The following is a 12803-nucleotide window of genomic DNA, read 5'->3' as shown; positions in this document are numbered from 1 at the left end:
GGAACCCAATTAAATGCCTAGATTTGATTTCCTCCAACATCCAGACCATTACTAGAGATAATGGCTACACTATGTTCTCTCAGATTTTAGAGGAAGTTTATATAGTTTTTCTCTGCTTATATTTTTTATCTTAAGTTAGCAGATATAGGGAGGTAGAGGTTACACCTTCTTTGGATTATTTTCCTTATATTCTTTCAAAGATAATTAGCATAATGGCTTGTTATACAAGTAATATTCCATTTTAATCAATAGCTTATTCCTTAATATTTCACTTTAAAATATAACCATGGTGGGCAGGGATGATTAAGGAATTGGATCAGGGGAATATAGATTCATTTGCTAAATTACCTGTTAATATTATAGACAGTCCTTGAAACTCTAATAAGGGGAGCATGAGACCAATAAAAGGAAAAAAAAATTTACCCAGTGAGCAACTCATTGAACTCATCTCTTATGAGTGTCTTTAAGGCAGCCAGGACTGACCTTCCTGAATGGACCTGTAATTTGGCTCCGTTACTTGTGAGTGAATGTTAAATAGGATGGCCAAGGTCCTTACCTGGTAGGATAACTCTTCTGTTACTGCATTTAGGTTCACAAACAGGCCTTGCTTGTGATAGACACTTATAAAAATTTACATTTGAGCCATCTATCTACAGAAGAAAACTTTTCTTGTGGTTTAAGTACTAACTTTTAAAAAGAAAGTGATGTTAGCAGTGCTTATCATTTTCTTATGAAAATTTAATGCAACTTATGATATAAAATGAAATATTGGATGAACTTCTGACAGGTTGTCTTTAATGACAGTTCAGTAAACAAATAGCTCATTCCAGAGACCATTTACGCAGGGCTTTTAAATTAAATTTTCTAAGTACCTTGTATGTTCAACCCTACATTTAAGCAAGCAGCATTCTACTTCAGGGAAATGAAACCACTTATGATCATAAAATAATAGATTCAGATTGGCCTTTCAATAAAGGTGTGTGGGTGCCAAAAATCTGAAGGGTATTACTGTAAATAAAAATCTTTATTAAGGACTAAAGAGTACAAATTGATTTTAAGGTTGTCTTTCTTTCTGGCACATGATAAAATACATTGATAATCAATATGAAAATGTTCCCTAGAAGGGAGGATGTCCTGAAGCAATGCACAACTCCAGGCTCCCAGAGAAGAAAGCATAGCTCCTTTCCTTTCATGAAGATTGACTAGCACGTAAAAGTGAGGGTTTATCTCAGTTGGAGGACTTTGCAAATGAGTTCCAGACACTTAACACCAAGGGTCAGCCGTTCACCATTAAGTTTAGTTGTTTCTTGGTAGGAAACATTGCTCTTAACTCAAATCAAGAGGTTTTTATGCAACTCAGTGAGTCAGTGTTTGATGCCCATGGGGTGCTTTGGAAAAGAGGACTGGCTTCAGGGAAAATCACATAAATTAGTAATAGGTGAAATTAGTATTCCTCTCTCAATAGTGTTCTGTATTTTTTTCCCTTTTGTATCCAACTCTCTCCCCATATCCATACCCACCAATATTTTCTTCTTACCTGTTCTGTACTATAATAGAATTAATAGAAGAAAAAAGCACCCCTGAAGACTCAGTGTCATCCATTCCTCCTTCTTCATCCAGGGATGCTGGCCTTTTTAAAGAGAACAGGAATGCTTTCCTTAAAAGAGCCATTAATAAAATTTAACTATAAATTAGGCAGTAATTTTCATTTATTTCTTATAATACCAAAGAAAACAATAACTAATAGTATTATATCCATTTTGCATATTGGGGAATTGAGGTTGAGGGTGAAAAAAAAACAACACTTATTCTTATCACATGGTTAGGAAGTTGCAGAGCTAGAATGTGCAATCAGATTGTTATCTTCCAGACTCTTGAGCACTGAGCTCTGTCAACGTCTAGTCACTGCCAGGAAGGTGGAGGAAGAGGAGGAGGGGTTCCAGGTGGCCCATAAACCCATGTCATACCCACCTCCTCTGCCTGCACACAAGAGCAGCTCACGCCTCTTTAGGGGTGACCACTTGTCCTGGTTGTTTAGGGTAGTAAATTCAGTAGTGCTTGTTGTGTCCTAATAAGTGATAGTATCTCCTTTCACTCTCAAAGTTTAGACCATATGAACATCCTACCTATACAGAGGTTTTTCAGGTTTAAGCTATTTTTTTATAATATGTAGCTTAAAATAATTTCTCATATCTCTTTTTTAACTGAATCCACCACTATACCTCTCATCACTCTTGCAATTTTGTCTCTTTCTTCTCTGAGATTTTGCTCCTGCTCCCTCCTCTGCTTGTAATAGTGAACTTTCTTCCCTTTACTCTCTCATCCTGCATGTACCTACCAATATAACCAGTCCCTTTGAACTTGAGTCTGATGCCAAGGGATTGGTTTCCTCCATGCTAGACCTGTTAATGCCAGTTACAATTTTTCATATTCATGAGCACTAGAAAAGTTTGAGAAGTTAAGATTAGCAGAAACATGGCTATTTACCAGATTTTTAAGTGTATGATGCTAATTCAATAGCTTTACTTATTACAAAAGAACATCACACTTGTCTTCTATGTTATTAGCTAAGCTGGAGCTAATGCAACTCATAACATTGTCTTCCTTCCTAAGGCTGTTCATTTTGGTGGCTTTTATCTAGTCAAGGCTGCATCTGTGGTCTTTTCTTTCCTCAATCAGTGATGATGCTTATGTTGGTCATAAGGGACCTAGGTGAGAAGGAGAGGATCAGCTCTCTCCCTGCTATTAGCCAAACAACTCATGGCACACACTGGAGGGGGTAGGTACGGTGGGCTCAACAGGACAATCTTCTTATGTTAAGGTCTGCATGTTATTAAATGTTCTACTTAGGGAGGTGATTGGATTAAATAATAAGTGAATGTAAAGTGCTTTAAGCTGCTAATTAGAATGTTTTATGGGTCTACTTTGCAGATGATCTGCAGTTGGTGAAACTGTCATGAGGCATGGAAGAACAGGATAATGTTCTCTCTCACTTACCTCCACTCCCCATGAGTGCTTATAATTACATCATGAAGGGATTCTGGCATTTTACAGCATTTAAGAATGTAATCTACCATTGTGACCTCTCAAACTTCAGTACCTAAGAAAAACAGGGCAAGATAACTAAGGTAATCTTTGCGGGAGAGAAGACAGATTAGAAACACTAGATTAGCCGCCAGCTCGCACTATTAATCATGTACTGCCATACCAACATAAGAACTATGAGCTTGTGTTGTATAGGGAAAAAAAAAAAAAAGCCAGAAATCAAGCTCAAACTACTGATAAGTCTTTTTATGGGATACTTGTTCCAAAAGTTCAATTTAATCTCCTGTTGTAGCATGGAGATTGGAGAGGTAGAGAAGCAATTATTCCTGGCCCTGGAAGATCAGGCTCTTCCCCATTAAGGAATCATAGCCAGCTCTTGAGATGATTTAAGAAGCTATCTGACATATACAGTATGTAAAGTTGAGCAACCCATAGTCAATCATGTCAGCAGGGTTTTCAATAGAGTTTAAATAATGTATTTTTATTAATGAGCTCACTGTGTTTAGTAGCCATACCTTACTGTGCAAACCTCAAGGGAACATAATAAAATTTAAATACATAGTACTCCAAAGTTGGTATAGAATTAATTGAATTCACTTGACGTAACTTATAAGTAAAGATTTTTTTTGAATATTGGTAGATGGGAGTGTGAAATTATAAGTGATATTGAGCATGGAAACCCTATGTATATCAGAGTAGGAGGAATGAATCATTAGGAATCAGCTATGTTGAGCTAAAGGAGAACTGAGTATTTTAAAATGTTTAGGTTAGATAACTAATCACTTGAAGGGAAGAGGATTTCTGGAAACAGCCTTCACTTACATTCCCTGCGCTCCGCATTCCTCTGGGTCTTGCTCATGTGTTGTCTGAAAAGGCAAAAAGATGGATTAGCCAGTGATGGGGAAGCCAGTGAGAAATGACTTTGCATATCTGTGTTGGACCCTGTTCTGAGAGCTCTAATTCTGTGTGTAGCATTTGAAAAAGTTGCCCCTCTGGAGGCTTCCTGGAGAGAGAGAGTGAGAGGAAAAAAAATCTAATCTCATCTAGAAAGAAGAGAGCAGCACCTACTACCTGCTCGGACCATTAAGACGGGAAGGCTGGACCAGAGCTGGGAACATCATCTGCAGGTGGGTCTGTGAGGCAGCACATGCAGTGGTTGAAATCATGGAGTCTGAAGCCAGACTGCCTCTTGTCACAACCCAGCTCTCTCAGGTGCCAGCTGGATGCTCTTAGGGAGATTATTTAGTCTCTCTATGCTTTAGTTTATTTGTATAATGACATAGTAACAGGTTGCTATAAATTAAAGTGCTTTGAGCAATACCTGGGACCTTGTAAACACTATGTAAGTGTTTGTTATTATGCAAAGTAATATTAAAATATTACTGTTATTAATAAAATAAATTACTGTTATTAAGTAAAAAATATAAAAAATTACTGTTGTTAAAAACCATGAAAGATATGCAAGATCTAGTTTCTAATTCACAACTGAGAACTACTTAATTAGTTGTGGTTCGCTATTAGGCTATTAATTAACTCTTTCCTAATTAACTCTGAGGAAAGATAATATGAAATAGTGGAAAGAGAACTGGGCTTTAGACATCAAACATCTGGGTTCAAATTAGGACTCTGTCATCAGTATATTCCATAATGAAGTCCTCCTCTTCTCCCTCAGGCCTGCTTTGTCTCCCATGAACTTTCATGACACCAACATTCTCTGGAGTCAGTTGTGAGCCCCACTCTGGTTGTCTTCCTGAATTCAGCCCTTGCCATGTCAAGCTAAAGTGTCACATGGGGATCCTCACTGTCAGCTGCCTCCCCTACCACTGTCCTGGTGCACTCTTATTTAACCTGGACTTTTGCGGTAACCTTCATTCCAGATCTTGCCTCGTTCCAAACCGTTCTACTGCTGGATTAATTTTCTTAAAGCATCATTCTTTATGATTATATTTCTCCCTGGTTTGGCCAACTTCCATGGGCCCTCGTTTTTTTGTATAGTGAATGTCAGGCTCTCTTTGTGGGGTACCCTAGACTTTTCACAATGTGACCTCGGCCTAACTCTCCAGCTTTGTTATTTACCTTGTTGACCCAGCCAAACAAAGCCAAATCAACTTCCTAAACTACCATTATTCATGATCCTTCTTGTCTCTCTCCCAGCTTCCCCAGCCTGTACTACCCAATTCTAAATTTGTCCTTTCTGAAGTTTAAGCTCCTGTCTCTGATTTTCCATAGCTCTTAAGATACTTTAAAATACTGTGTACTTTCTAGTGAATCTTACATTATGCCAATTGATATTATGGTTATGTGGGCAGAGGTTTTCTCTCCACTCCTGGAATGTATATCTTTATAAGGCTGGGCAAGCTCTTTATCATCCTTAAGTAGGCACTCAACTATGTGATCAGTAAAAAAATTGAATGAATGAATGAATAAATAATGTTAACTGAATGACCTAGGGCAGTCTCTCTTGTAACTTGGATTTTCTTATTTATAAAATTGCAAGGTCCAAGGAGAATTTTGATGATCTCTGTGTTTCTTTCCAGTTTATAAAAGTTATGATTCCAAATTATTCCATGTCATCATATAAAGAGAAAGTGTAGTATATTTGAAATAAGTATAAAAACTTTAAATATAATTACCATTTCAGTCCCCCCTGCATCGCACCTGTTATTTTTAATTCTCTGCTAATGTTAGCAAATTAAGCACAATGTGATCATTGTACAAAAAGTAATTAATGAAAAAAAACTTTTCTCAAATAAAGGAATGCATAATGAGATTTTCAGTGTTTAATAGAATCCGTGTATATCAAGCTTTTCATGATCTGACAGATTTTCCCACAGTTTAGTTGCTTATTGCTATTTGGTAAGAAATGGGGAACTTACATATTTACTTTTATTTTAATTTTAGGAAAATCAATTAGTTAGTGGTTTTCTCACTTTTTTATGTCTTCACTTTTTCATTCCTTGTTGTCACTGTTTTATTATCAGCTGTATCCAATCTCCTGGGGAGATGCACTAGTTCGTCATTACTGCTATGGTCCAGGGATAATGGCAACACCTGGCAGAGGTTGTCCATGTTTATGGTGAATGTGATGTGCTCTGAATTCTTGAGTGGCCAGGGAACATGATAGCAATCTGGAGAATAACTGAATTGGTGGAATAACAAGGCACTTTGTAATGGCTTTTTACTGTATTTTCAAAGAATGTTGACTAAGCATGTCACTTTGAGTCAACATTCAGTTAACCATAGAGGTGGATGCGTTGAATTCTTAACTATGAAAGTTATATTTCACATGGCATTTCACTGTATATTTGAATTTAAAAGGTTTATTACCTAATATACAAGCAAAATAATTCCAGTGCTTATCTTGCTTCCTACTTAAGAGAGACAATCAGAATTTCTGTAATATGTTTGCAACAAGACTGGTGTTTTGAGGTTATTTTATCACATGACTGGATTTTTATGCATCTGTGACTCTCCATGCCTAGGAAGTCTTTATGTCTTATCATGAAAGGATTGTAATTGACAATTCCAGTTTCTTTGGAGGCTGGAATAATTCAATATTCAGCTTATAATTGCTGCTTTGCTCTGCTTTGCTTTACAGGAACAGTTCTCTTATTCTTATCATTTTAATGCTATTTGGCCATTCTTGCAATTTCTGAACACTGTTATGCATTAGATATTTTTTAATATATGAGAGGGAAAATAAATATTTGACCACTTAAGCTTTAAATCTGAGATTATGTTTATCCCATAGGTATCAATTATTTCTAAACTTATTTACTTATAGTCAAGATCCTTTCAACCCCCAAACTCATTGACCCCAATCAAATATATTGATTAACGTAAGGAATTTTGACTTTGCTAACATTTGTCGTTTTTCAAAATAGACAAGTTTTCTAACTAGTTTGTTGAAGGAACTTTACTCAATAGCATATATTTGGGAAAAATTTTATTTCCCTCACCACTGTCTTCATATTCAATTGGTTAGGTCTTCCTTTCATGCCCCTAAAATGTGATATCTGGCAAATTTCTTAGCTTTTTCAGTCACTTTGAAATACAAAATAGCCTCATTTTCAGGAATTAAGAAATCCTGTCTAATCTAAATCAAATATTTTATCCCACATGCAGTATAAAGCTTCTCCCCTCTTACCTACCCCAGTACCCCAGCATCCCCGACTCCAGCCTCAGCTCACAGCTAACCCAGGTTCCATAACCTATAGCAGCAGGGGGTGGGGTGAAGGCATGGTTTTTTGTCACTGATTTTGTCCTGCTTCTCCCATTTGTGAGCTGTTGCTTCTGGATCCTTCAGGGTCAGGCAGGGAAGAGGAACTAGGAGAAAAGGGTGAGATCTTCTTTGATTTTTGCCGTTAGAATCTGGCATTGAAGCCCTCAGTGTGGCAGATATTCAGATACTGGTTCTTTCTTACCACCACAGGGGTCGCTAGCCCTGTGCTTTTCTCCGAGGTGGATGATGTACTCTCTGACTGACTCAAGGACACCTTCCTTCAATTCTTGCCTCTGAGAGTCTCTGCACATCCTTGCCCTGTGTGCTGGTTTGGATCTATTATGTCCCCCAGAAAAGCATATGTTCTTTTAATCCAATCTTGTGGGGGCAGACCTGTTGTGGGTGGGACCTTTTGGTTAAGTTGTTTCCACGGAGATGTGACCCCACCCAATTCAAGGTGGGTCTTAATCCCCTTGCTGGAGCCCTCCATGAGAGGATAGAAGGCAGAGACATTTTGAAGAGAGCAGAGAGATGCTTAGAAAGAAAAACATCCCAGGAGAAGCAAGAAAGACCCACAAGAGAAGCTAAGACAGAAGCCCAGAGACATTCTGGAGAAAGCCATTGAAACCAGAATCTAAACCCAGGAGAGAAGGTTCAGCAGAGCCAGCCATGTGCCTTCCCATGTGACAGAGGAACCCCGGATGCCATCAGCCTTTCCTCAGGGAAGGTATCTACCTCTTGATGCCTTAATTTGGACATTTTCATGGCCTTAGAACTGTAAATTTGCAACCTAATAAATCCCATTGAAAAAGCCGATCCATTTCTGGTACATTGCATTCCAGCAGCTTTTAGCAAAGCAAAACACCCTGGCAGGAAGTTTTCCTGAGCCAGGTCTTTTTCGGATGTCTCAAGTTCAGGCACCTTCTACAAAAATCACATCACCTTTTCCCTTGCCTCCTAAGCTTCAATATGCAGAATATGCCACTGCAATTCTCTCTTTAATATCTCCTGTCACAGTTTGAGCTGGCCTCCTTTTTCAGGTGAGAGTCAGAGGCTCTCCAAACTCTAGGCAATGCAGGTGAAGTTCCCAAGAGAATTCTTTTCTATATTCAAGTTCAGTACCAATATAAAATGAACCTATAAATTTCATTGTCTGATTAAGTATCAGAGCTGGGGCAGAGAGCATGGGGAGAGAGGGTTCAAGATGTCATTCTCTCCTTTTCAACCCATAGTTGCTCAGGCACAACTATACTAGAATATAAAACAGTGTGTAACAAATATTCCACCAATGCAAGGCATTAAGAATAGTGTGGTAGGGGAATCCCTCTAATTACAGAAAAAAATGACACATGTGATGTAATTGTGAATTAAATTAAAAGTTTTCAAGTTCCTTTTAGATAATACTCTTTGATTACAAATAGTTTTACGTTTTCGCAAAAATAAAAGTTCAACTCAGCTGACCAGAGTTTACATTTTTTAAAAAAGTGTTTAGCTACTTGTACCTACTTATAGTGAATAACTTTGGACTTCAGGGAAGTAAATTTTTCTTTCCATTTAGCATTTTGAAATAAACACTAAGTATACACATACACAGAATCATCTTGAATGCAATAATAGTCAATGCAGACCGATATAAATATATTGTATCAGTGACTCAAGTAGCGTTGTCTTCAGTAATATGGTTTTCTCAAATGGTGAATACATTTTTATAAATTTCTGAACAAAACAAATATAATGATTCTTGATTTAAACAATAGTTGCATTCCTGGAAAATTCAGTGCTTTCTAAAACTGTGCCAGACATTCACTCCAGCCATGACTAAGTAAACTGTGGCAGTTGAAACTTCCTACCAAAAGCTAGATGGGAAAAAGAAAAAATTCTAAGTATCTCGGAGTCACCAACACAGCCAGGACTGAAGAGGCCAAGATCCTGAAGAGAAGGGAACACGCTTTTTACCACCTTCCTCTTCAAGACATTGGTTAATTCGAAAGCAGTGAGTGATAAGAGGCTAAGAAGCTGTGCAGAAACTGACTGCCAAGATGTTAAAAACTAATCAGTACTTTGGGCAGTCTCATGGTGCTGGGAGGACAAAAATTAGAATTCAGGGCCTGCCAAAGAGGGAAGGGCTCAGCCTCTTGGTTGAGACCATAAATAGCTATCATCTAGAAATACAGTAACAGACCAAATCGTACAAAGACTGAAGCCCAGCTTTCAAAAATTCAATCTCTAATTTAAATCCTAGCCAAAAGCTCTGCAGAAAAATAACAATATCAGGAGTCTCTACATATTTTCATACCTAATGTCCAGTGTTCAATAAAAAATTATTAGACATACTAAGAAATGGGACAAAGAGAAAAAAATAGACAACAGAAGCAGACTCATAAATAATACAGATATTAGACATGGATTTTAAAATAAAATAATGTGATCAATAAAATAGAAGAAAAGAAGTAAAATTTTATCAGAATTGTACCTCAAACACACACACAATCACATACACACACACTCTCTCTCATGCATGTTTTATTTTTAGTGTTCTATAAGACAGTTGGGTTGTAGGCTCAGATAATTAAAAACAGATTTTGCATCTGTCTTAATGTCTAATAGGACATTTGAAAATCTTGTAGAATGTAGTCTATTTTACATGGTGTGGAACTGTCCTGACCATTTAAATATATATATACAGTATACCTGCTTCCCCAAATGCCAATAGCACCTTATAATCATTGTGACAAAGACATCTCCACAAATTTCACAAATTCTCTTTGGGGTCAATATTGCCCATGTTGAGAACTTCTGTTCAGTTGCTCAATCCAACCCCTTTTTGGGGGGGATGGTGAAACCCAAAGTGCCATTACAGCTACACAAAGCCATACTGGTTACACAGCTGGTTTGAACATGACCTCTTAAATCTTGTAATATAAACCTCTATTTCCCTTAATTTTTAAAGTTCTTGGGAGGATGGACTTTGATTTCTGGATCAATTAGCAATTAGAAGATTTTTAATACACCCACTGCTTTAATTTACTAGGCTACTATGCCTAATACAATCCTGTTGGCTTAAACAAGAACTTATTGGCTCACAACTTTAGATGCTAGAAATGCAAAATCAAGGCTTTAGGAAAGCAATGCTTTTTCCCCAAAGTCCGCAGCATTCTTGTGCTGGCTTGCCACAATCCTTGGGGTTCTTTGGCTTGCATGTCTGCCTACTATCACATGGAAATAGCTTTCCTTTTGTTTGCTCTTCCTGTTTCCACTGATTTCTGGCTTCTTATACTTCCCTGTGGCATTCTCTGACTTCTGACCTCTGTTTTCCTCACTTTCAAAGGCCTTTAGTAACATAGATCAAGATTCACCCTGATTCAGTTGGCCACAACTTAACTAAAGATATCATCTTCAAAAGGTCCTATTTACAAGTCCCTAGATTGTAAGCTCTTACAGCAGTTAACTCTATCCCTGAATTGTAAGGCCTATCTCTAAACTTTGAGATGCTGATCCCCTAGCGTATGTTGTCACAAACATTGGGACTGGCGGTTTGATGTGCTGAGCCCTCGAGCATGGGACTTGCGCTTATGAAGCTCATTACCACAAAGGAGAGTCTAAAGTTGTATGTAATGGTGCCTAAGAGTCTCCCCCTGAGTACCTCTTTGTTACTTAGATGTGGCCCTCTCTCTCTCTAACTGAGCCATCTCGACAGGTGAACTCGCTGCCCTCCCCCCTACGTGGGACCCAACTTCCAGGGGTGTAAATCTCCCTGGCAACGCAGAGTATGACTCCCGGGAATGAATGTGGACCCGGCATCGTGGGACTGAGAGTATCTTCTTGATCAAAAGGGGGATGCAAAATGAGACGAAATAGTTTCAGTGGCTGAGAGATTCCAAATGGAGTCGAGAGGTCACTCTGGTGGACATTCTTATGCACTATTATAGATAACACCTCTTAGGCTTTAATGTACTGGAATTGCTAGAAGTAAATACCTGAAACTACCAAACTCCAACCCAGCAGTCTGGACTCCTGAAGACAATTATATAATAATGTAGATTACAAGGGGTGACAGTGTGATTGTGAAGACCTTGTGGATCACACCCCCTTTATCTAGTGTATGGATGAGTGAAGGAATGGGGATAAAAACTAAAGGACAAATGGGGTGGGATGGGGGGATGATTTGGGTGTTTTTTTTCACTTTTAGTTTTTATTCTTGTTCTGGTTCTTTCTGATGTAAGGAAAATGTTCAGAGATAGATTGTGGAGATGAACGCATAACTATGTTGTCATACTGTGGACAGTGGATTGTATATCATGGATGATTGTATGGTGTGTGAATGTATTTCAATAAAATTGAATTTAATAATAATAAAAAAAAAGGTCCTATTTACAGATGGTTTCACAGCCACAGGAATATGGATTAGCATTAAGAATATACCTTTTGACCTCATTCATTTCCACCAGTGTCTGGTTGTGCAGCTCTGGCTCTTGTCATCGCCTTCTCTCTGCCACTCCCACAAGGCTTTGCTGTCGCCGAAGCCTCCCCCAGCGACTGCCCGCACCGGATTCTCTCTGCTTCCTTCCCCACCGGCTGCAACCATTGATGCCAGGTCGGGTTATTCGAGTGACTGAGACCGTGGCCGGGATCGAGGGTTTGGTACACCTCGATTTGGAGGAAGAAGGGTAGGGCCCCTGTCTGGAAAGAAGTTTGGAAACCCTGGGGAGAAACTAGTTAAAAAGAAGTGGAATCTTGATGAGCTGCCCACATTTGAGAAGAATTTTTATCAAAATACCCTGATTTGGCTAGGTGCACAGCACAAGAGGTAGAGGCATACAGAAGAAGCAAGGAAGTTACAGTTAGGGGTCACAACTGCCCAAAGCCAATTCTGAATTTTTATGAAGCAAATTTTCCTGCAAATGTCATGGATGCGATCGCAAGACAGAACTTTACTGAACCCACTGCTATTCAAGCTCAGGGATTGCCGGTTTCTCTAAGTGGATTGGATATGGTTGGGGTAGCACAGACTGGATCTGGGAAAACAATGTCTTATTTGCTGCCTGCCATCGTCCACATCAATCATCAGCCATTCCTAGAGAGAGGTGATGGGCCCATTTGCTTGGTGCTGGCACCAACTCGAGAACTGGCCCAACAAGTGCAGCAAGTAGCTGCTGAATACCATAGAGTGTGTCGCTTGAAGTCTACTTGCATCTATGGAGGTGCTCCTAAGGGACCACAAATACGTGATTTGGAGAGGTGTGGAAATTTGTATTGCAACACCTAGAAGACTGATTGACTTTCTAGAATGTGGGAAAACCAATCTGAGAAGAACAACCTACTGAGAAAGAAGGGAGCCGACTCCATCCCTCTGTTCCTGCAAGAAGTTCTTTATTGGCTTTTTAGCACAGGATTATATAGCATAAGCATTCTTTGGGCTACGTAAGTGTTTTTCCATTTCCCCAGGCAACCGCGTTTGTTCTAAAATGACAAGACTAGCATGTTTACAATCTTTGTGTGCAAGCTTGAGGACAATAATAATCTCAGGGAATAAGCT

General features: G+C 38.7%; 1 protein-coding gene and 1 pseudogene across 1 annotated transcript in view; both read left to right on the top strand.

The window, feature by feature from the left end:
- PRIM2 (DNA primase subunit 2) overlaps nt 1–12803 on the top strand; it is an 804531-nt gene that overhangs the window by 764304 nt on the left and 27424 nt on the right. The window lies entirely within an intron of this gene.
- Nucleotides 1–12803, top strand: part of LOC119540658 — a 38307-nt pseudogene that overhangs the window by 24156 nt on the left and 1348 nt on the right.

Source organism: Choloepus didactylus, chromosome 7, assembly GCF_015220235.1.
Source record: "Choloepus didactylus isolate mChoDid1 chromosome 7, mChoDid1.pri, whole genome shotgun sequence".
Lineage (NCBI taxonomy): Eukaryota > Metazoa > Chordata > Mammalia > Pilosa > Megalonychidae > Choloepus > Choloepus didactylus.
The sequence above is the reverse complement of the archived record's forward strand: the minus strand, read 5'-3'. Positions and strand labels throughout refer to the sequence as shown.